At 38.8% G+C, this 25,591-nt stretch overlaps 2 long non-coding RNA genes and 1 pseudogene across 2 annotated transcripts; all 3 read right to left on the bottom strand.

The window, feature by feature from the left end:
* Nucleotides 1-4,654: 4,654 nt before the first annotated feature.
* Nucleotides 4,655-5,539, bottom strand: LOC111328322 (uncharacterized; annotated as a pseudogene).
* Nucleotides 5,540-7,839: 2,300 nt separating this feature from the next.
* LOC148733537 (uncharacterized) lies at nucleotides 7,840-10,526 on the bottom strand. Its single transcript, XR_016000669.1, has 2 exons — nucleotides 9,648-10,526; nucleotides 7,840-8,039 (listed from the first exon to the last, which is right to left on the bottom strand). It is a non-coding gene; the product is annotated as an uncharacterized LOC148733537 (long non-coding RNA).
* A 12,943-nt stretch (nucleotides 10,527-23,469) lies between these two features.
* Nucleotides 23,470-24,831, bottom strand: LOC148733536 (uncharacterized). The gene is made up of 3 exons (XR_015999973.1): nucleotides 24,586-24,831; nucleotides 23,912-23,998; nucleotides 23,470-23,712 (listed from the first exon to the last, which is right to left on the bottom strand). It is a non-coding gene; the product is annotated as an uncharacterized LOC148733536 (long non-coding RNA).
* Between the last annotated feature and the right edge of the window lie 760 nt (nucleotides 24,832-25,591).

Below are 25,591 nucleotides of genomic sequence, written 5' to 3'. Positions count from 1 at the left end.
ACGTGACAAAAATTGAATCGTTAAGTCAGCGAGGGAATCATCAATGTCTACTCATGTTTGCTGTTCTTTCGTCATAAAATTTTACCATAATGCCACTCAGTAATAGTCCATGATTATTCTTACCTTGTTGTAACCGGGGATTTTTCAGACGGCAGACTACAAAATCGATTCGTTCTCCTCTTGGGTCACCCATTTTAACCGACGAATCTCACCAGCCAAAGGTAATTTAATGCTGTGAGATGCTGAATCGGACAGATATTGAAATCAATCGAGGATCCGAGATGTTTGCGAGAGTTTTAACATCAAAGTTTGGATACAAATAGTCTTGGTCTGATATTGGTTGTTTAAAAGATGCGCAATATTTTTGCGCCGTTTTCCGCCAGCAATGATTCGGACAGCCACCAATGTTATCGTAAAATGAAAGATATCCAATAACTCCATTCTTCATCAGTTTAAGCAAACAAACGATCACCGTTGCAAATTCAAAACTACTCACTACGGGTGAGCTGCGCCTGACAGTGGATAAAAATTGTTGGAATTAATGCAGTCTATAATCAAAGGAGCGAAATATTCGAATGCACTGATGGACTTGTTAATTTGAATCCCACCTCATCAACACTATTTGTTCTTCTAATTTACATTTGAGGTGCAGAGGTTTTTCTGTTATAACCAGGAAACGCGTCCTCTCAACCCAAGTTTTATGTCGCAACAAGAGTTAAAACGAAAGATGCCATATGTAAGCACATGGGAAGGGAGTAAAGGAAAAGTGTTCTCTTTTTTTTATTGCTTCATTCTAATTCTTCATAAGAATTCACATTTCCGAAAAAATATTGCCCTCCCCTTGTTCAAAACAGAATTTAGCCGCTGAAGGGCGGGGCGGGGCTAGATTCACAGATGCTCTAAGTAAAGGAGTGTTTTAAAGCCCTGAAATTGAGGTAAAGAAAGCATGGACACAAAAATTGACCAAATGGTAAACAAAAGCACAAGAAAGTCTGCCTTTCCAATTAAAGACACCATTTGAGCCAAAGGATTGAGTGATATCCAAAATTCGTACATATCTTTTCACTTTCCTGATACAAGTTTATTTATTTCACTGTGCTTCTTGATTTTTTTGGCACATATATGCATTATCAACCAAGGGTGAAGTCAGGATGGCTGAATATTGGCCGAGTTATTTTTTCGCATATTTATGAACCGAGACGAAGTCGAGGTCCACAAAAATGCGAAAAAAGAACGAGGCTAATATCCAGCTATCTTGACCGAACAAGCTGGTTAATAAAAGATTTATTTTATTGCAAAAAGATTTCGCATGATTAAGAATTAAGAATAACTTGTTGTTTTGACTATCTTCTGCCACTTTTTGCATTTCCATAGTCGAAATTGTCCAAGAATTACGAATTTGATTCTAGTTCTAAGTTTTTCTTACGCGGGATCAATGCAGGTAGTCCTTAGCGGGCAAGATGGGCCCTCGGGTAGTCAATCAGAACACAGGATTCGCTTCATCTTGCCCACGGGCGCTGCAAGCAATGTACTAAATGAGAATATTCACACATGAGATGCCCACTTTAAATGTCAAGTCATGATTATCATTGTAATATCATAGGTGAAAAATTACTCCTTAATTTTTGGCGCGAAATCTCAGCATTAATTTTAACTTCACATGTGAAATTACAAAATTGCCATGGTAATATCTCTTGTATCTCGATCAGAGCCAAGATGGCGTCGTTATTTGAGACGGTGACCCTTGAAGAAGTTACGAAATTAATAGAAGCGGCAGAAAGTTAAACGAAGAATTCGCAAGGTATTTTTTGTGAAGAAACTTAGAAAATTACGAACTTTAACAATAATGTTTGCTTTAAACGAAAACTATATTTGTGAAGGTGTAGTCTGATCGTCCGGGTGAGTGTAGTCCTGAGAAGGACTGTTGTCGGTGGCAGTGACTGACGTTTCGACAACCTGTGCGGAAGTCATCATCAGAGTCAAGTGAATGATTGTTGTCAGTAGAATGTTCTTATTCCAGTTCGTGTGAAATGATCGGTTGGTTTTGCCGTGATGTTATTGGCTGTAAGACTCAAGTGACGTAAGTCGTTCGTGATTGGTCTGTTTCGGTCTGTCGGTAAAGCTAGGTTGTTCTTTTTCGGTCGTTTGTGATGTTTATGTCGTGAATGAGTCGTTTGTATGGGGCGGGTAGTTGTTGACATCTGTTTAGGGGAGTCTGTTCTAAGTTAGTAAACCAGCTTTCCAGAGTCAGTCGTTGAAAATAGTCAGTGCTGTAGGTTAGGCATTGCGCAGAGTCCCAGTCAATGTTGTGGTTGGTAAGTCGATGGTGTTCAGCAATGTGATTGCTGACATCACCTTTCCTCGTCGCCCGTCTGTGTTCAGTCAGTCTTGTTGTGAGGTTTCTGCCAGTCTCACCGATGTAGGAGGCTTGGCAGTCGGAACAATTGATCTTATAAATCGTTCCCTGTCTGTTCCTCGGTTCGTCTTTGTCTTTAACGTTGGTTAGTAACTGACGTAGTGTGGTGATGGGTCTGTGGGCGACGCGGATATTGAAGGGTAGTAAGATGCGCGAGATGTTTTCAGACATACCTTTTATGTACGGTATGGTTGCTGTAGTCGTAGGGGTTGCGGTGTCGTTTGTTTCGTTAGTGGTAGTGGGTCGGTGAGTGTTTCGTCGGATGAAGTCGTTGTTGTAGTTGTTCTTCGTAAAAACACGGTGAAGGTATTTGTTCTCGTCGGATAAGCTGTCTGTCGAGTCACATACTAGTTGTGCGCGTCGTGTTAGAGTTCTGATAGTTGTGGCTTTGTGTGATGTAGGGTTGTAGGATGACTCGTCTAGTAATCTGTCGGTGTGTGTCGGTTTCCTGTAAACTGTCGTTCGTAATGAGTTGTCGTTGTGGCTTACCAGGCAGTCTAGAAAAGGAAGTTTGCCATTTTCTTCGACTTCTCTGGTAAACCAACCGATCATTTCACACGAACTGGAATAAGAACATTCTACTGACAACAATCACTCACTTGACTCTGATGATGACTTCCGCACAGGTTGTCGAAACGTCAGTCACTGCCACCGACAACAGTCCTTCTCAGGACTACACTCACCCGGACGATCAGACTACACCTTCACATGTTACCCCCGGGTTCAAACCATTTACTGAAAACTATATTCTTCACGTTCTCGGTTTTCGATAGAATAAACCAGTAAAAACAATTACAGCTGTGAACGTAATTTGTCAACCACGATATTAAAAGGTAATCAAATGGTTTTCTCGTGAAATTAGGAAATCATTTCACCTGCGTTTTGTCAAAATTCTGATAATTTCCCTTGCCCAAAGGCTCGGGAAATTATCAGAATTTTGACAAAACGCGCGTGAAATTATTTCCTAATTTCACTCGTCGCCATTTGATTACACATACTTATTATCATTATTATTACTGTCAATATTATTATCAATTGTTATATCCACTATTGATATAAAATACAGCTACAATATATTTCATAAAATGTTGCAAAAACCTAACTAAAGATTACAATAATGTCCCGGCTAGAATACTTATTCATGACTGTCGAAAGCTCTGGCTTTCTAGCCCTGCTATAAACTGGAATGTAGTTGAATTTCTAGCCATCTGACTGGAATCATGTTGAGCTTGTGACCCAGCTCCGAGCTCGTGCCTAGGCTCTGACAACTATAGTCTATGAATTTGTCAGTGAAGTGAGAAAGACACTTTTGTATGAGAGCTGTGAAGCAATAACAGAAAAATTCAGTTAGCTTCACAGCTTAGAACTACATGTAAAAAAATCACAGAACTATGTAAAAAAATCACAGAACTATTGGGAAATTAGTTATTTTGTGTGTGCATTTTTTAAAAAAATTATTCTTCTTATCAGGCTTGCCAAATATGAGATTATCCACTTGGCATTAAGTACTTTGTAATTGTCGGTTATTTATCATCTCATATTTGGCACGTTCTGATGGAATAACTGTTAAACGACATGCACTCTGGAAGGACTAAGTTTATGATTGGTTGCTGCAGAATATCATATCACCAAATGATATAGGACCAGCTTTTTGTTCTGAACTGAAATTACCACCTTTTTCTGACTGTCTGGTACGCCGTGACGACAACTCACTACGGACGACAGTTTACAGGAAACCGACAAACCGACAGACCACTAGACGAGTTATCCCACAAACCTACATCACACAAAGCCACAACTATCAGAACTCTAACACGAAGCACGCAACTAGTTTGCAACACGACAGACAGCTTATCCGAAGAGAACAAATACTTTTACCGTGCTTTTTCAATGAACAACTACAACGACGACTTCATCCGACGAAACACTCACCAACCTACTACCACTACTGAAACAAACGACGCCGCAACTCCAACGACTACAGCAACCATACCGTATAAAAGGCATGTCTAAGAACGTCTCACGCATCTTACAACCCTTCAATATCCGCGTCGCCCACGAACCAATGACCACACTACGTCAGTTACTAACCAACGTTAAAGACGAGGATGAACCGAGTAACAGACAGGGAGCGATTTATAAGATCAATTGCCTCCGACTGCCAAGCCTCCTACATCGGAGAGAAAGTAAGAAAGGACACTCTTTCTGTGAGAGCGTGTCTTTGATTGCTAAGTTTTATCAAACGGGGGAAATCTTATCGTCTTCTCCGCTAAAAGTTTTAGGTATTTAGCTAGTTTTTTGCTTGCCAGTGGCGTGAACTGATGTTTTAGTAATGTCACTTATCTTAGCACGTGTCTTGAGACAAAGAAATTTGTAGAAGGCTCTTTTGAACTGAGGAAGCCTCCATGCGTATAGATAAGGGTTGATACCAGAATTACACAAAACGATTAAGCATTGCAAATCCCGCAACCAATGGATCAACACACAACTACAGCCTAAGCAAAAATTTAACAAATACATCATAACACAGGCTGGCGTGCACGAGGCAAAAAATGCAAGAAGCACAATCATTAATGCTTTGGTTGCCTTGCTGTCCTTTGTATTGACAGGATTTTTCTGGTTCTCCTGTTCATCAGATCCCGTCCCCTTCTCTGCTCTCCTCTTTTGCCAATATCTCGATCTCTGTCGTAGTCTTTTAAGTATTCCTACGGGAACAAAGATTAGAACCCCAAACGTGCTGAGAACAGTAGTGTTTGCAAAAACAAAGGAGTAGAATATGAATCCCAGTTCAATGTATACAAAGGAAAACCCCAGCGCTGCCACCCAAATTGATGTGGAGGTAACCATTGTTTTGTACTTCACTGGCGACGATACGGCCACATATCTATCCACAGTAAGTGCAACGAGTGTTAAAATAGACGCCGTACATGAGATGAAGTATAGAATGTGTGGGATTTTTCTATGTAAGAAGTCAAGTTGAATCGCCTCGCCGGTGTGAACAGCAACTGACCTGATTTTGCTGCTCAGGGAATTAACTTTCTTTTCGGAACGCGACACCACTGGACTTTTCCTTTTTTGTAGATACATTGACGACGGATTTTTGTTGACAGACAAAAACAACATTACAGATCTTATTAACCATTTATCCCCTACATATCCTTCCCAAACCCCAATCACTTTCACCATCAATTGTCATTCCATTCACTAGCTAGACCTCACAATTTCCCTCAATTATCACACCATACTATATCACAAAATTCACCATCAGATTTACTAAAAACCCCATCACAAATACATGTACCCCCATTTCTCATCAAATCACCCGCAACACATCATCACAGGCATCATCAAGACTGAAACTGTGCGATATAGCAGACTATCAAAAACCAAAAATGACTACGACTTTATACACAAACTCTTTTCTCTACGACTGACCGCTCTTGACTACCCCAACAAACTAATCACTAAAAACTCTTACCCCTGGCCACCTTACCACTATCACAAAAGACGACGACTCACCAAAACAAACCAAACCACTAAGAGATCTACAATCTACTACCGCAGCAAATACAACAAGCATGCACGAACAGACAAAATAGTACGTCACATCCTACACAAATACCACAACATGCATATCCCCAAACTCACCAAAGCATACAGCAACACCACAAAACTGCACACCATGCAACTCACCAATAAGCTATTACACTCAAAAATTAGCAAATAATAATAAATTTTAATGCCATTAAATTTTTTTTCTCTGTATTTCAATTTTTACAGTTTATGGATTCCAACATGATCATTACGTTCTTATACATTTATGTGCCTTGAGCTATTTTCAAACTAAATCGCAACAAAATTCTCATAAATGTAGATAAGACATCCCTGATGTTCTTTTCTTAACACTTTAATTCCATTTCGAGACTGTAATTGACCATTAAAGCCACTATGTATATAATTCTTAGGTAATTTATTAAAGAATCTACCTTATTCTTGCCTTATTATAATCTTTCAACATTTTTCATTGATAATCTCAAAGAATTTTGTAATTTATCTTAGCTCATTATTGCATTTTAACTCATAATTGTATTTTAGCCTTGCTCATTATACTTATTTTAATGCATAATTATTGTCAAAACTCGAATTTGTTATAATCGAGCTATATTTCTATACTTATAGCCTCCCCTTTTTGCGGGGCTTTCTCCACACTATCTCCATCAAATACTGTCTTTCTGCTAATAACATCTGTTTTATATTGTAAAAGTATGCACAACAATTTAATCCACTTAACTTTTGGTATACTCTATGCTTTAGTTATTGTTTCACATCTACTCTAGCTATTATCTACTTTAATAGATTGGATATATCTACTCTACCTATTCTCTACTTAAATAAATCAATATAATAATTGTTCCCTTTCCGATCTTTATTTTATTTAACTCACTGTTCGACACCATACTTTTCGGCGAGCCATTCACAACGAAGGTGGTCGATGCATCCCAACAGTTAATCACTTTCCGCAGCCAGGTTAGAACGAAAGATCTCAAGAATGGGTCCTCGCCCTCTTCCAACAACGTCCGATAACCTTACATCGACGTTTCCATTCCATTACTTCTGCTGACACACGTAGTGATCTCCTTTATCTCAAGAAATAATTCATTTTCAAAACATCTCGCGGGTCAAAATCCCTTTTACATCGAGGAATGATTAAACACTCTTCATCAATTTCCCAAGAGCAATGGCGCGCTGCCTATACTTCATAAGACTCGCGCAATACGATCACGCCATTCTGACGTGACCGTCCCAGATTAAGATCTTTCAACTCCGCTAATTCGCGACACGGAGCCGATGGCGAAAATCTTTTTTCGTTAGAAATATATATATATATTTTTTTCCCTTTGGATATTAAGGACAAGGCAGCTCCCTCTCATATTTCTTAAGGTATCTATCTTTATTTTCTTCATATAAACATTAACACACACCTCCCCTCTTAATTCTAATTCCCGTTTCATGACACTTCCGTTCAGTGTACGCACACTTAAAATTATTATTATTTTTTTGTTTTTTGTTTTGTGTTTTTTTTGTTTTTTTGTTTTTTGTTTTTATTCATTTATTTATTTTTCTTTTAAATTACATGAGTATTCTCTTCTGTATTAGCACCGCATTGTTTGTCTCTATACATAAGCATTGCATTCTCCTCCGTACTATCTCCGAAAAAATTTGTTTTAATTTGTTTACATAAGTTTTCTCTTTTATTATATCTGAAATTTTCTTTATTTAGTATACATATTTACTTCCTTCTATAATATCAAAAAAAATGTGTTTTTTTCTTCATAGTAGGTTCCAATGACTTTCTAATTTCTCACTATAATTGTAAAGTTTTTCTCGCTTTCTTCAACAAGGACTCGGCACGAGGATGTCGGGCATTGACCTGGTACCAGGTTAGAAACATCCTCGCTCGGTTGTGCTTTGCCCCTGACGACTCACAACCATTAGGAACCTTGGTGCCGATGCATCCTTGTCTCCTCACCCGGCCGGTTGATTTTCATTTCTCTCCATCTTTGAACAACTTTCATAGACACCTCACATCTTCTTTCACCACTCCTCGATCCAACTCCTTATACTATAATATATAAAGTCTTCTGTTAATATATGTATTTTGCGGTAAATGGCTTGAACCCGGGGGTAACATGTGAAGGTGTAGTCTGATCGTCCGGGTGAGTGTAGTCCTGAGAAGGACTGTTGTCGGTGGTAGTGACTGACGTTTCGACAACCTGTGCGGAAGTCATCATCAGAGTCAAGTGAATGATTGTTGTTCGTGGAAATGATCGGTTGGTTTTGCCGTGACATCACGGCAAAACCAACCGATCACTTCACACGAACTGGAATAAGAACATTCTACTGAAAACAATCATTCAGTTGACTCTGATGATGACTTCCGCACAGGTTGTCGAAACGTCAGTCACTACCACCGACAACAGTCCTTCTCAGGACTACACTCACCCGGACGATCAGACCACACCTTCATATATGTATTTTATTAGCTCTTTACACATCCTTCTTATTACACAAAGTTCCATATTATTTACCTTTATTCTTTTTATTCCCCCCCCCTGAAAACAAATATAAACCTGGACCCTTAGCCCACCCCACCACGAAACGTTTTAACATAACCCCTCACCATAAACTCACAGGAAAAGTGTTAACAATACCATGTTATCTTTATATGTCATCTATAATTTAAAATACCTAACACAGTTTTTCATTACATCATTTACAACCACTTATCAAGAGGGCAATAGGAATAAAGACTGCTCCTCTTCTACCTGTATCCTTCCCATTCCTGCAGCCACCTGTCCATAAAAATAATTGTAAAAGGAGAATACTTTCTTTTTATCAATAATCCTTTTTTCCTATCCTATCAATAACCCCTTTCCCCTTCCTACAGTCAAAAACAGAGACCCCATACCACAAACCCTAAGCAAACCCTTACCTATTAGTAACCTTTATCCCACCCAAACCCTAACCCTAACCCAACCCTTATCTAGCACTAACCCTAACTATAACCAAAACTCCTATTATAACATTAGCAATTTAACCCTAAACCCTAAATGCTTTCCCCCCCTCTTGCTAATAGTTACTCATATAATATTTCAACTTCATTTTATTTTATTTTATTTTGATTTTATTTTTTATTTTAATAATATATAACATATATTTTTTACAATTTTAAATTGAGTTTAGGAGTGTGCTGTTGTTACAGAGGTCACTCTCTCAATTTTAACACCTAACAAACGAGATATTTTCAGCACGAGAAGATAAAATTCGTATCCCCAAGCGGCCATATAATGTTCTGTTTATTATATAGATACTGATGAAATTTCCACATCAAAGAAAACTTTTTTTATTCATTTTCGAAACAGCAATTGGGTAATTATTTTGGTAACCATGGCCACACCAATATCCTCACACCTGAAAGATAAAAATAGTATCTTCACTGCGCGCGGTGAAGATATGATTTTTTATTAAAAGGAGAAATCCTGGTATTTCATCAGTATCCATATAATAAATTTAAATATTCACATATCTCGAAGGTTATCAAAAGTTGTGTGGTTGTCTTGTTGTAAAAGAAATATGTATTTTACAGATCGTTAGTATGTAGTTATTGGCACTCATCAAGTAGGTAACTTGTATTAAAACAACTGCAACAACATCTGTTCTATCTTTTTACCTTTGTTTGTTTCGAACTTTATTTTTGCTCTTCTTCTTCCAGTTTAAAAACCTCGAGTGATATTTTCACATATCAAATACTCTTAGATCAGCATTATGTCTGATAGTTTTCTTACTGTTACTGCTTTTTTTCTCATTATTCCCGTTATACGACACGCGTAACCTGTGTGCAGTTTGTATTTGCATCTTTTCATGAAATGAATTCTTCCTCTTTCATGTGTGTAATTAGACTGAGCCTCTTGCAAATTGACAGTTCGTATTCACAAAAAGCTTATCTATGGAAATGACACATGACAGCGGTGTTCAGCTTTGCCTTTTGCTTTGGTGGATTCTGGATTGTTGCTCGGTATTTGCTTAGGGCTTCTCAAAGTAACTCGTCTAGAGGACACTTGTTACAAGAGGAGAGTGGGACACTGGTGTCTACTAGAAATTGCAAAACCGTAGAAAATATCTCGCAAAGCCGCGAGACCGCAAAAAAAAGATTCGTCCAAAACCGTCAAAACTAATGTGAGGCGTTTGACTGAACCTGCAAGAACTTGTTTCTAGTCGCATAGCTTTTTCCACCGTCAAAATAAATTAGCAAATAAGTCATTTTGATTGACTTTGTTTCTCGCTGTTACCGAAACTGAAGTACAGAAAATTTCAAGACCTTTTAAATACCAAGCATAGCTTCAAGCTATAGGTTTCCTATTCAGTTCCTTTTCAGCGCGCGCTCGCACCCAGTCCATGTCACGTCTTCGTGTCTAGTTCTTCATGCATTACTCGCGACTACCCTCATTACTTTAACCTTCTTTCAAAAAGAATTCTCTCAAGTATTGACCGAGTGATCTCTCTGTTGTAATTCCAAGTGTTTCTCTTAGTTGCTTCGGTAAAACAAACACATCAGTGTTTATTGTTGCTATCCTTTGCGTTTCTAAGTCAAACTTATGTTTGACGTGCACAACCAGAGGGCTCCCATTAATATTTTGAAACTATTTACTAAAACATCTCATATTCATACCTACAATACTCGATCATCCAAATCGCAGCTCTTTAGTACAAAGTACTCTAGACTTAACCTACAAAAAAAGGCTTTCTCGCGTGTTGGTGTCAAAATTTGGAATAAGATACCGAAAGAATTCAAAACGTTATCAAAACATTCCTTTAATAAACAAATTAAAACGTCTTTATTTCAGATACTAGATAATGAAGATTCTTATCTTGATGTTGAAAAGATCTCCTCTAAACTTAAGGACTGCATAATTAAAACAAATTGATCCGATTGCTTTCAGTACTAATGTATTTGCTTCTATACTTTATTGAACAACTATTGATGTATTTGCCAGCTATGCTTCTTTTTATAATTTAACAATATCTAATTATTTAGTTTTTAATTTTCTTTATATATTGTAAATAATGTTTGTTGATGATTGACCCGCCTCGAATAGCAAATTTGCTATCTGCGGGTCAACATAATCTAAATTATTTTGTAAGAAAAAGAAAATAAAGTGTGAAAATAAAGTGTGGGTGGCCGGACCACAACAGCTTGATGCCTCTGGCAATAAGCAAGACTGTTGAACTAACTTGAAGATTTCATACGAAGTCGAGCTCATTTTAGTAATGAACTCACTAGTTAAGCAGAAATACCCCTTTAACATTTTATGCACTTATTTACACAGTTGGAGGAAAACTCAATTAGATAGTCACATTCAGCATTCAATCATTTGTCTAACTACATTTCAAAGTTCTGAAAACCCTCACTTTCAAAATTAGACTTTTACAATTGCAAAACCTTTAGCTCGATAAATTTCCATTTCATTTCAATATTAATAGCTAAGCGCCTACCCTTGTAGAGTCTTCGTGCATATCGAAAATGACCCGCTGACTGACAAAAAGCTGTCAATTATGGATCGAAGAAAGACGGATTTTCTCACACTGTTCTGGTATATAAACCAAACGAAACTGTATCCGAATGACATTAGATTTTGTTAGACATTTAAGAATAAACACTAGCGAGAAAAACACATAACGTTTCGATGACTCCATCAACACGCGCAATTATTTATTTAAATATTTTAAATATTTTAAACTTTTTACGTTTGCCACCTTCGTACGGTATAAATTAACTATTCATTTTTATTCTCTTCTCACTTGAGAATGATGACATGGAGTCATCGAAACGAAACTGTATCATGAGACAAATGATTGAAATTTTATTTGTCATTAGGGCAAGACCTCTATGAAACGATGCACAAACATATCTTTTATGCCTAAAAAGTATGTAATGAGACCATTAGTTTCTCTTGTTATCTTTCTTCCACAGATTTCGGGCTTATGTTTTCTTTTTTTCGCTTTTTTTCCTTTTAAGTCCCGCTGCAACAATTTGCATTCAAATTTCACGGATTTAAACTTAAGCCCTTATCTTGCAAGCACGGCAGTCTTTTCTTTTTCTCGCTGTGAAAACTAGTTTTACGCCATCTGATTGGTTCAAATCGACAATTGCTTTATCGTGATAAAAGAGTTAAAAATGGACAAAGCGGATTCTTCAAACTGTGAGGAAAAAACAAATCAGATGAAATTGAGAAAACACCACATCGATTTTGACAAGCTGCTCAGGGGAAGGTCACTTCGTCCGCAAGATATTTCTGAGATTACTTAGAAGAATTCTAGGGGAAACAAATTTTCCTTGACATCCGTGATCACCCGGTTCAATGTTCACTTCCCTCAAAGTTTGGCAAATATATTCGCGCCCTTCGTTTGTCTGGCAAACTCCGCAAGCAACCCGAAAATCGCTCCTTTCACTCCTTAGAAACGAAATTTGGGGTTTTTCGATCCTACAACGTTGTTGAATGCTTCATTTCTCTGAGAATTTGTCGCTGAAGCCAGCTTTTTAACTACAACATCTGTTGAATAATCATCAAAAACTGCAGCTAGTTCTTTCTCCAATGCACTTATATATTGGAGTTAGTTCTTCCTCCTTTCACTCAAGCAACCCGAAAATCGCTCTTTCACTCCTTAGAAACGAAATTTGGGGTTTTTCGATCCTACAACGTTGTTGAACGCTTCCTTTCTTTGAGAATTCGTCGCTGAAGCCAGCTTTTTAACTACAACATCTGTTGAATAAACATCAAAAACTGCAGTTAGTTCTTCCTCCAATGAATCGCCGTGCAAATCTTTTCCAAAGGAAAGTTCGCTGTGTCTATAACTAATTGGATCCTTCTTGAACTGACACCATGATTGATCACAGTTTTCATGTTTGCCAAATGCATGCGGTACAATGTTTTTTATGGCTGCTTTCAGCGAAGCAGGTTTATCTTTGTTTTGGGCTACACAGTAGCTAAAGCACTTGCCTAAGTAAGAAATCACTTTCACAGAAAGTAGCGAGCATCCTGGAAATTTTCCATTTGATTTGAGAGTGTAAAGTTTTGAAAGAAGAGACCGTTTGGTATGAATAACATCTGACTGCTTTTCAACATCATATGAGACTTTTTCCCGTATGTGGGATTGGGTAGTGGTGTCATCATCACCAGTGTAGACATGCCAAACCTTTTTTCACCATGCAAGTTATTGAAGGTTAAGGGGCCTGTAAACAATAAGTTTACAATAATTATTACAACTGTCATAGCTTTGCCGCCATATCTCGTTCGCGCCAATTTTTGAATTACGCGCGACGAAGCACTTTGTTATATATTGAGTGTAATTAGAGTCAACAACAAACCATTTATGGATACATGATCTGGTTTTCATTTGTACAGCGCACTCAAGATATACTTAGCACCTTCATCCACCGCAAACTGTGCAGTCATGACAGATCTGCAATTTTGCTAATTCGATTTTCTTGACTACCCCGGAAATTAGAACCCATACCCAGCTGTGAATTTCAAAGTTGCATAAAGCTCGTCATGATATAAGTGCATGAATATACACACTACTTGATTGTTTGGTCCTTTGTTCAACCTAGATATGTTTAGACAAGTTTACAAGACAATTCAATTCAAACAGTTTAATTTCGCTAAAATTCAATATTGATGATAGCGGTATAAACATCTACGTCTCAATTTCATCATTAAGAATAACATTTTGCTCTTACTTTGAGTTTGCTAGGTAAGTACTCAATACGGGAAACTCATTTTATTTAGTCCATTTTACATCCCAGCTCGCGGGCCTGTAAACAGATGTCTCTCCGGTATTACTGCTCACGCTGTGCCTAAAGATGATTTTAAAATCTACCACCAAGTTTATTCGAAAAAACAGAAAAGGAAAACGTAAAAACAAGAGCGTTAACCTCTAACAGGTAGTTGGAGTCAAATGAATGAAAAGTGCCGGGACTTGCCCCTCCAATTCAAATGTTGAATGACTTAACTGACATCCACAAGGCAAACTGAACAGACAAATTAAAAGCCTGCACTAACCTCCTCCAAGCGCCTGTGGATGTTTGTCCTTGACATTTCTAAATTTTCAGCCCCTCCTTCATTTCTAAACCTTTTCGGAGTAGGTGTCTTAAAGAGTTTAAAACAGCTTTCAGTAAGAAAAAATTCAGTTCGACAAGTGACTGAATACTTCGAATGAATACACTAATCAACGACTTGCAAATGGTAAAAACTGAACCACTTGGATCATTCAACATTAATAAGAATGAATTTCAAAAAAACGTCATTGACAGATTCCAGCTCATTTTGACATGACTAAATATACAGGTTAGGTGATTCTATGCTCTCTGACATGTAATCTTAGCTGGGAATTTTCCTCAGTTTGGAAAGGAAAAAAACTTCCCACTCCCAATCGAACAACTTCGATAATTCAACTGACATCAAAAGGGAAAACTGTTTAGAAACTTTTTTTGTGAAAAAAAAAAAAAAAACATGAAACATTTTAAATGGATTAAAAAGGGAAAGATATTTGTACTTATTCGTGTATTTCTGTTACCTTGCAGGCCCCCGGCGTCATACATGAGAGATTATAAGTACTGCCCTCGACCAACGACGAAGAAAGGAACAGTGCGAAAAAACAGAGCGCTGTAGTTTTCATCTTGTTTACACGAGCTTCAGTGCACGAAAAACTCTGATATATATATATGCAATTGCGCATGCTCGCTGGTTTACTCTAGTTTGAGCACTCTGGTATGGCTTAGACGATACCACAAAGGTTGGGTCGTTTGGGCTGACCGTCTCGGTTCTCCCCCATCCTAGCATTAGCACTGCACTGATGAGGCCCAGGTCTCGCATGGTAAGTGTTGCTTCATACTCTTGTAGTTTGAAGTTGGTTCTGGTGTTTTTCGAGGTCTGAGTTGGATAAGTGAGTACCTGCCGGGAGGGAAAACTTGCGACTTTTTCCTCCCTGGCAGTGGTTGTTTTCTTTGGTTCCGTTTTGGTCGCCCATCCCTTTTTTTGGATTTCTCGGTCGATCTGAACTTGCTTTCCTTTTTGCTTTTTCTCTGTTTCGGTCACCCATCCCTCTGACTTGTCTTTGGGTTGGGTCCGAGTTTCAGCATGGTCGTGTCCTTTAATAGGACCATCGACGTTGACTGTCAGGGGCTCCCTGAGGAGGTACTTTTCTCGGAAGCGGTTGGTTTGTTGCTGGGTTTTTTTGACCGTGAGTCTGACCATCGGGTGGCTGCGGTGCAGGCATGTCCTGGCCGTGTTGCGAGAGTCACTTTTGCTGAGAACGGCGATGCTGCTAAGTTATTTTTTGAGGAGCTAGGTGTCATCAAGTTGGGGGATGTAGAGTGTAGGGTGGTTAAACCCCCTCCTCCTCCTCCCCAGCTTACTACTGTTGTAGTCTCTTGGTTTCCCTTTGAGGGATCAAACGACGCCATCAGCACAGCTTTGTCTGCATATGGTACGGTCAAATCGGTTCGCAATCAGGTTTGGCCCGGAAGGCCTTCAGTGTCCACCGGGTCACGCATTGTCCAAATGGTTATTAGGAATGTCATTTCACCGTTTATTTCTATCCGTGGCGTCCGCTGTAAAATTTGGTATAGGGGGCAACCCCTCCAGTGTACTACTTGTCATAAAGTTGGTCATAAGTCGGCAGAGTGTCCCCTTAGGGGCAAATGCTTCCGATGCCGTCAAGGTGGACATCTAGCTAGGAACTGTCAGACGACCGTGGGTGCTCAACCTGCTGTAGACACATCAGTAGAGATGGACATACCCTCGTCTGTAGCTCAAGAAAATGATGTGACAACTGAGACAATTGCTCCCGTCCCTAATGACGTTGTTGATGAGTCTGAAGAGTGCGATTATAACCTTGAGGCCAGCGAGGACCGTTTTCCAACCTGCACATCGGTTGACCAAGTACCATCAGTCAATGTCTCCCGTAAACGCGCTGCTCCCCAGACTTCTCCGGTTTCAAAAGGAACTGTAAAGAAGCCTGCTACAACGGATACAACCCAGTCGATTTCCGTACCAGTCGCTAATAAGATAACCGTGCCGCCCTCCGTTACGTCGGTCATTTCTTCCAAGTCCAGAAGTGAAATTCTCGAATTGCTATCCACACCTCCTGGCCTTTCAGGTGATAGAGTAGACCTCCTACGGTTAACATCACACCTTCAAGTTCCTCCTGGTTCAATTGCCTTTGTTCTCAACCCGCAAAATGGTCCTCCTAGACATGTGCTAAAGTACACTCCGAAGAAATAGTTTAATATTAGTTTAAAAATTTAAAACCTAAAAATGAAAACTAAAAAGTAGTTTAAGTTATTTAAGTTATCGAGTGTGTGTGTTCAATTTTTGGTGTGAGTGTGTTAATTTTTGTTGAGGTGGGGTTCGATTCCCCAGCGAGTTTGGTGTCTGGTGACCCTCGTTTCTGGTGGACCCCAACCCTAAGGCATTGCACGCAAGCCATGGGTGGGATTAGTCCTGTTGGTCGGCGGGCATTGCACACGCCCTTCATCGGGGGCCCGGCCGTCCACCTTAAACATAAAAAAAAAACTGCACTGATGAGGCCCAGAAGGCCGAAACAGTACTGTCTGCAGTTAGTTATATATATATATATATATATATATATATATATATATAGGTGCAGTAGACAACCCAATATGTGAAGCTGTAGTGAAGCGCTTTTTCAGCGCAACTCGGAAAAATTAATCACTTTCTCAGTCATTGTGCATCATAAAAACGAGTCAGTCAAAACATGCCACAGCTTTTTGGATAACGGGATTTCAATCAAATTGTGCCTTATTGCCGGACGTCAGTTTAATTACCCAGAAATGTACAAAATATTTTCATCGCTGATTGAACTGAATAGATTGAAATAAATATTTTGCAAAGGCAAAATTGAGAAAACAACCCTGCTCCGCCGCGCCTATGCCTTTTATGTTAACAACACCGCTGACGAAATTTTCTAAGTACAAATAACAACTTACAAACTTGATTACCCGAAAGATAAAACCGTGAAGGGTTTTAGCTCCTGACTTGTACACTTCCGTATATTTCAAGTTATCTTAAGCTACTGTCAAAGAATATTGTTGCTGATATAATTTGGGGGTAATCTAAAGGCGCCGCGTACAGAAGAGATTTTTCGTCTCTTTCTCTTTCGATCAAAATTAATTTCATGAACAGTTTTGGGTTCGTTTAGGTGCTACTTGAGCCAGAATTGGCTGAAGATCGGTAGGAATGCTGTAGGATACCTTCTTCGAAACACAGCCGTCGGGCGTCTTTTCATTTTTCTTTATTTTCTGAGGTAAGACTCCTGCTGTCGAAGAGAACGACCAAAATAATTAAACTTTAATCAAACTTTAAAATGATGTTTAGCAAAAATACCACCGCTTTCAGTTTAAGGTCAAGTGCGGAAGCGAACCGTGCAGTTTAATTCTGACTTTCTTGTTATATTACTACAACATTAACTTTTAAGACCGCTTCAGAGAAATGGTTGTTTTTTTATATCAGTTAAGTTTTCTGGAAAATTCAGATCCACTGATGGATAAAAGTTATCTTTCCTGCTAGTGTGAAAGTGCGAGTTCTCGATGGAGTCAATCGACCCATGTTGATTCCCTCACTTTTTTCCCTCACGCTCACTTACATTAATTTTAACTCTAAATAATTTATTTAGCATTAAACATCTTGTTATCTTTTCTTCTCTTTATCTTATTTATGATTGTATTTTGCTCTGGTTGTAGTTGTGTACTGATCTAGTGGTTGCAGGATTTGCAATTCTTAATCGTCTTGCGTAATTCTACGCCTAGAGGCTTCCTCATTTGAAAAGAGCTTTCTACAAATTTCTGCTTCTCAAGACACGTGCAAAGATAAGTGACATTACAACAACATCAGCTCACGCCGCTGGCAAGCGAGAAACTAGCCAAGTACCCAGAATTTCTAGCGGAGAAGACGAAAAGATTTAACCCGTTTAAATAAAACTAACAATCATAAACACACTCTCAAAGTAAGTGTCCTTTCTTACTTGTATCCCAGCGTATATATTTGACAGTTTCTAAACTGATAATTTTATGAGCAAGAAGATTTAACTAGTCCAAAAGAGATGATCTTATGAACTTTCGATATATTTTTTTCTTGATGTTGTGAAAATAAAAAGTTTAAAGGGGATTGCGTAATTTAAACTCTTCGTCTCAGATATCAATTACCATTACGACTTAGAAAGGACCATCGAACTGAGTGATATATTTGTTTCCGGGCCGGATTTCGAACGATAAATCAAACATTAGATTTGCTTCTTCACTTTATCTGAAGAGATTAAATAAAGTAGGTAACATTTGAACCATATGCAGTCCACCTCACAAAGCGTTGTAATGAATTATGAAGGGAAATGCGCGGACCCCAAATCACAGATCAGTCCACAAACATAACTAAACATATCAGTGAAGATTAAATAATTAAGAACTCAACGCATAGTTGTTTGAGCGGCGAGACAAATTAAAGTGATTTCTGCAATGCTGTCTTTTAGTTTCGTCAAAGTTCTCAGTGGTTGTTCGAGAACAGCTTTAACTGCCGGTACAAAGTCACCCACTGCTCGTAACATAGAAATCTAGCTAGCTTATATGAATTAATTAAAAATCAAAATAAAAGAGATGAAATTTCATAATAATAATTGGATAGTAGGTACAGGAAATATGAAAGACATGGTATTTAGTTGCATTATTTAAAGCACCAATGTGGCGTGTGTATGAAATTTATCACAATAGTTGGTGTAAGATTTCGGAAAACCTGCAGATATAACAATTCTGTCTCCTCGTTTAGAATATTTTGTTCTTTGTTTGGTTAAAACAGGCGACAAGAAATTACATGTTGATACTCGATTCCGTTCAACTTCAATTTAACTTTTCCTTCGTTTGTTTCTTCAATCAGTTTCAGACGAACGCAGCCTTAAATCGGTTTTATTTTATTACCTTCTAATTAATGAGCAATCGAAGTGATTAAATTTCTTCGATAAGCACATTGGCTGATTGTAGGTGTTCCATACGGTTTCAGTTCATCCGCAGATTGAGAGATGAATACGATACGAAAATTTTGTTTTCTTGCAGTATATATGGCTATGTCCTATGCCACGAAATCTTTAGAAAGAGTTTTGTGTGCGTGCAGTTCACAAATTTGTCCAAGCATTTCGAATAAAAGAAACGTTCGAAGTTGCCCCAGTTCTCACTCCAATATACACGAGGCGAGCTTTAAGTTTTATATTGCACAGTTTATCTAACTGGTCAGTCAGCTCTTTTCAGTTGTGTCAGCGTGTAAGTCGGTATCAACTCAACGCTATACTGCTGATTGGAATACAGATTCACTCCCGGCCCCCTTAGATTATTATCAATATCTTATTATTAATTTATCCTAAAGGCGTCAGCTATATCATCTTATTTAACTTTTGATAGATTGAGGTGTCCCTACAGGTTCTGTTCGTTTTATGGATGGAAGGAAAATTTAAAAGGCAAAGAGGCTTCCGCCCTTCCGTTTAACTTGGGGAGTATCCGGTGTGTTAGGTCAGCGAGCTCATTATCAGTTGCCGCTGCTTTCTCTAAATCTCTAAAACACTACAGATAAGCCATAACTCCATTTCAGTAACCAAAAGAGACAGAAAAAGTCACACTTACACTTTTACTATACCTTGGAATAATGATAATCGATAACATTGTCGACCATGGTCATTATTCAATAATGAAGAGCGTGAAAATATACGAGCCAGAAAAACTAAGGTTGCTAAGTCATTGTTCATCTGAAGCTCGTATCTAAGACTAATTAAACATTTTGTGGTTGCAAATCATGCTGAACTCGCAGCACACAATGGTGGCTTCCACCCTTGTTTCAAAGCCCACAGGTTAAATAGCCTATAAGGGGTAACTATTCTATGTCAAATTCAGTTTTCTCTAAGCTTACTACGGCTTTTTTCCGGCGCCCTCATGAAAAAATTAATAATGAAGGTGGTGCGCCATAATCTTCATTTTTCCAATATGAACTTACTTAGCCTAGTCAACCCATCCCTCCAATTCAAGTTGATCGCATTCAGACTGGAAGGAGGACTACGGAAGGTAGTGAAGGCTATTGGGATGGACATCAAATCACACAAGTAAAAAAACCGGAATGACTTTAAACGGATGCATGCACAAGATTTGGGATATTCATTCAAAGAAGACTTAGTACCGATCTAACCTCAATTAGCCAGAATCTTCGTTCTTCATGGCAGAGCCTTCGCTTGCAATGGCGTTAAGAAGGCAGCGTGGTCGAGTGGTCAGCGTACCGGACTTGCGATCCGCCGCTCCCGGGTTCAAGTCCCGCACTGGCCACTACCTGGATTTGTTTCACGGTAGCCCCGAGTTTCAAATCCTCGGCCATGCTTGTAATATAGCCAACTGGTTTGCCTTCGGCCAGTTGGGATATTTAATAATGTTTCAGTTGTTTGGTGGAAAACCTGTAAACTAGCTTCTAGCTAAGTGTTTCTCCACGTTAAAAACTGTTTATTGTTTTTTTTTTTTATTTATTTAATTTTTTTATGGCAGAATCATCTCTCACTCTGACCGAGTCTTCTGCATTCGCGGCAGAACCTTCCCTTTAGCGCTTTTTCTCAACATGTTTAATGGATTACGTCCGTTAATTTCTACAGAAAGTCCAAAAATAAGACAAAATATATGCAACGAAGACCAGCAACTGTACGAACGGCGTCACGTCCATGTTAAGGATGGGTAAAAATCATGTTTTGTATCTTCGCAGGAGATTTTTTAGGATTTTTTTTACCACAAGCTTTAAAATTTATGCAGAAACGGGTTATTCTAACAATTGGCAGCCGTCATGTTGCATATTTCATATTGAACTCGAACCGGGGGAATGCATTCATTTCCACTATATAAAAAAGGGGGTTGAATTTCCTGCCCTGAGTTTCAAATACTTTTTCCCCTCTTACGAAGAACTATTGAACAATTCGCCACATGTTTCGTTTAACTTTACTGTTTTTGTACTATGGGGTACTTTTTGTGTTTATATAGTAAATCATCGCAGCACTTTACTCAAACGTCTTCTGCCACTAAAAAGAGGGAAAAAAGGGTTTTTAATGCATTACATTTCTTCTTTTGCAACTTTATTTATCTTCGATTTATACCAAATGAAATACGTCAATTGCAGTTTTCCTCATTATTTTCCCTCCTGAAGCTATTGAAACCCTTTCCTTAGAAACCTCTCGCCTGAAAATGTCAAACATGTTTGAAGCGCTTTAGCTAGGTATTTATAGGCGTCCCCCCTTCCCTCGACGCAAAGCAAAGAGAGTTATATTTGAGAGTCCCAGTAAGATTTCTCGACAAAGTGCTATTAGGCCGCCTTATCTTTGAAGATGTTTTCGTTTATTTGTAACGTTCATTTTGTGGGATTATTATGGCTTCGAATAAGAGTTTCATTATCGTCAGTGCCCCCTAAAAGCTACCAGAGAAGTGATGATTTTTTATTCACAAGTATGTCTTCAACAGGTACTAGTAGCTCAGTTCTTGAATATTTACTCAGTGAAATGCAAATTTTTAGTACCCTCTGTTAAATCATTAAAGCAGGCCACGCTTAGATCGTAACTGTTGGGTAGTTTCTGGTTTCAGTTTTACTTCAAATCTATCTTTATGCCCTAGTTTATATTCAAAATTAAGTGTAAATTTCAAGTGCGAATCTTGCAGTATCATTTAATTCCACTGACAAGTCGTTTCGTTTCACTATTGATATTGTTGGCATTGTCATGATTTGAATCATGCAAACTGAGAGAGATGACAGACGAACAAGAAAAGGGCATGCGATACTATGGCGAATGTTCAGTCACGCTTGGTCGCGCGATTAAAATTAATCTGTAAGGGAAAATTGAGAAAATACGTCGAAATAACGGTTGCCGCGAAAACGGTTCATTCTTGTTTGCCTTTCAATTTTGGTCCCTCCACGAGCACTAATTTTATTTCTTTCCTTTTATGGCGATGTCTTTTCTCTCGCGTAACCATCACGAAAGCTAACATGTGTAAAGCTGGACGCCTGTTGACGTGAGCCAGTCTGGTAAAGCCGCTCGGTCCTGCACTCGCACAGCTTTTTCGACGCTTTTTCCAAAAACGTAAATTCTAACGGCGGGCCTTTAAACTTCGTTCACGGGGCACTTTTGCGCCCGTCCTCTCAACGAGAGGAGGTTGCGAGGCTTCAGCAGACTGGTGTATGTTTTATCAATTTTATTCTACTGGCTGGGAGATTATGAAGCATAGAAAGATAGGATAAAAACTATAGGAGGAGGTGTTTAACAAAGTAGACCTATCTTCTGTTGAAATAAAAAATTGGTCAAAACGCACAAATTACAGGGCACCAGAAAGTGGGCACCAGGTTAATATACACCTACAGCGGCTAATTGTTGGAACGCTTTGCCATTTGGAACGCGATTTGTGCGATATCGTTCGTTCGATCGTATCGATTCGTGTGAAATTCGTATAAAACTCCCCGCAGGTGATGACTTCCCCTTTACGCATGGTTAGATGTTGACAGTTCTGATACATGTCAGCCATTCGTCCCCGTAAGTCTTGACAAAGATGGCCGACAGCTATCGGAACTGTCAGCATTTGAGCATGCAAACTACCGGCTGCTGGGAAAGAAATTATATAATAAAGTTTGATCTTATTCCAGCCTAATAACATTCTGCAAAATTGTAGCTATATGGCTCAAGCGGATAAGGATGTGTTGCTCTTGTAGGATGCTTAAAAACAAGGACCAATTGTAAATTTTAAATAAAAATATACTGCGCATTCTAGGGGCAATAACTCAATGTTCCACTAAACATTGATACAAAGGCGGCTGATACAAAGGCGTCGAGATGAACCCGTTCACTCTAAAGATCTCGTTAGCAATTCTCCTTACTGTCTGCTGTACAATTCTTAGGATGTTAGTTTGGAGAAATTGGTATTGATTCAACTGATAATCCACTGATTGATATTTTCCTTTATTCTCATCCTCTGTTTCCTTGATATTGTATAGCCTGCGGAGCAGGCGTAATTTGGGCGAGCGTGCGTTCAGTATTTTCTCATCGAAAATGGCCGCCATCTTTGATTTCAATGGCAGCGGAAGGCTGGGGAGAGAAAGTAATTTGTACCAAGTGGGTGAGTGACGGTCAAAAATAAGTAAAAGGGTTCGGAAGGGAGTGTGGATATGTGTGATATACTCTTCTCGCCCTTCCCCCGCCCCCTACCCCCACCGTCAACTCTGACTCCAAATCAAACATGGCGTTCGGATAAGCGATCACGAGCTTATAACCTTAACTCGCCCTAATAAGATGCCAGCACTGCAAGTTAGATATTGTATTGACGTCGTGTGTCGCGATGTCTCATGGGAGTTGAAGTGTCAAGGAGTCTTCTCACCACCATGTTCAATTAAAATGTTTGGGCTCAACTTCAAAAGCAGTGAATAGGGGATGTTTAACATGTGGACCACAGCCTTTATTTAATTCAAACAGTTCAATTTCGCTGAAATACAATATTGATGATAGCAGTATAAAATCTACACACATTTCAGTTAAGAATAATACTTTGCTGTAACTTTCAGTCTGCTTAGTTAATCTCCGATACGTGAAACTTATTACATTTGGTCCATTTTACATCCCAGCTCACGCGCCTGTAAGCAGATGCCTCTCCGGTACTGCCGTTCACGTTGTGCCTAAAGATTTCATAAGCATAATTTTAAAATTACCATCGACTTTATTTGAAAAAATAAACATAGAAACAAGACCGCTCAGCTCTGACAAATAGTTGAAGGAACGAAAAGTCCGTGACTTTCTCTTTCAATCCAAATATTGAATAACTAAACTGACATCAACAAAGCAAACCGAACAGACAAATTAAAAACTAGTACTAACCTCCTCCAAGCGTCTGCGGATGTTTGTCCTCAACATTTCTAAATTTTCAGCCCCTCCTTCATCTTTAAACTTTTTCAGAGTCGATCTCTAGAAGAGTTTAAAACGGCTTTCAGCAAGAAAAGTTCAGTTCGAGAAGTAACTGAATACTTCTAGTGAATACACCCGGATTGACGACACTTGCAAATTGTAAAACCTGAACAACTTGGATCATTCAACAATAACATGAATGAATTAAAAAAGAACATCATAGAAAGACGCCAGCTCATTTTGAAATGACTAAATATACAGGCAAGGTGATTCTATGCTCTCTGATACGTTATCCTGACTGGGAATTTATCTCAGTTTTGAAGGGAAAAAAAGTCCCACTCCCAATCGAACAACTTGGATGATTCAACTGACATCAATAAGAAAAACTGTGTAGAAACCTTTTTGAGGAAAAAATAACCATGAACGTTTTAAGTGGATTAAAAGGCAAAGTTTACATTACATTCGCTCCGACGAAGGGCTAACGCTCGAAACGTCAGCTTTTGTAATCGTTACAGTGGCCAATTTACCATTTCAACTTTGTTGATAGATCCAAATTATTTCGTTACTCCCACCGACGCAGCCCCAAACAGTTTCTTTCGAAACTATCAGCCTTTAAAAGGCAAAGATATTTGTACTTATTCTGTTACCTTGCAGTTACTTCTCTGCGGACAAGGTTTGACTGGAATATGGCCCTCGACCAACGATGAAGAAAGAAAAAGTGCAAAAAAACAAAGCGCTGTAGTTTTCATCTTGCTTACACGAGCTTCAGTACATGAAAAATTCTGGTATATATATATAGGTGCAGTAGACAACCCAAGATGTGTGCAGCCGTAGTTAAGCGCTTTTTCAGCTCAGCTTGGAGAAAACTAATTACTTCCTCAGTCATCATGCATCATAACAACGCATCAGTCAAAATGTGCCACGACTTTTTGATAACGGGATTTAAATCAAATTGTTCAGTATGCCTTATTGCTGGACGTCAGTTAACTTATCCAAAAATGTGCAGACTATTTTCTTCGCTGCGTAGACTGAAGTAAATATTTTTTAAAGCCAAAAACGATAAAATAAACTTAAACCAATCAAGAGTTACGCATCGAACGAGTGAGGTCTTAAATTAAACAACAGTTGAAGTCCGCCCAAGCTGGCTGGCTGGATCACGATAATCTATGGTTTATCTGTATTTTACTGTGAAACTTGAAGTGCATATAAATGCGTTTCAGAGGCGGCGGTGCGTTATGAGACGTGGGGGGAGGGGGGGGAGAGCGGGGGAGGCTTACCTTTCAACCACCCATGCCTATACCCCTTCTCAAATTTTTCAAATTGACTTTTGCAGTGCTCGTTGGAAAAAGCAAACCTCTTTGCAATCTTAATAGTGTCCGTAATCGAGTTTTGACTTACTTTAATTTTTTTCCGGAACACTCTAAAATCTTCCAGCTTCACCTTCAATTGGGCCCCCAAAGACAAAAATTATTTCGCTAGGCGCGATGCTGATGAAATGATTTGTGAAAAGATCACAAGATCAAATATTCTGCCAATTTTAAGCCGCGCCAGCAAATTTTTTCGGTATCAAATCAAAACGTAGGGGACTGTATCCCCAGATTTTTGTTTGTGGAGACTTGGAACCCCCCGGCCCTGCCACCTGCTCCGCCGCTA

The sequence above is a fragment of the Stylophora pistillata genome, chromosome 4 (assembly GCF_964205215.1).
Source record: "Stylophora pistillata chromosome 4, jaStyPist1.2, whole genome shotgun sequence".
NCBI classification, from domain to species: Eukaryota; Metazoa; Cnidaria; class Anthozoa; order Scleractinia; family Pocilloporidae; genus Stylophora; species Stylophora pistillata.
The sequence above is the reverse complement of the archived record's forward strand: the minus strand, read 5'-3'. Positions and strand labels throughout refer to the sequence as shown.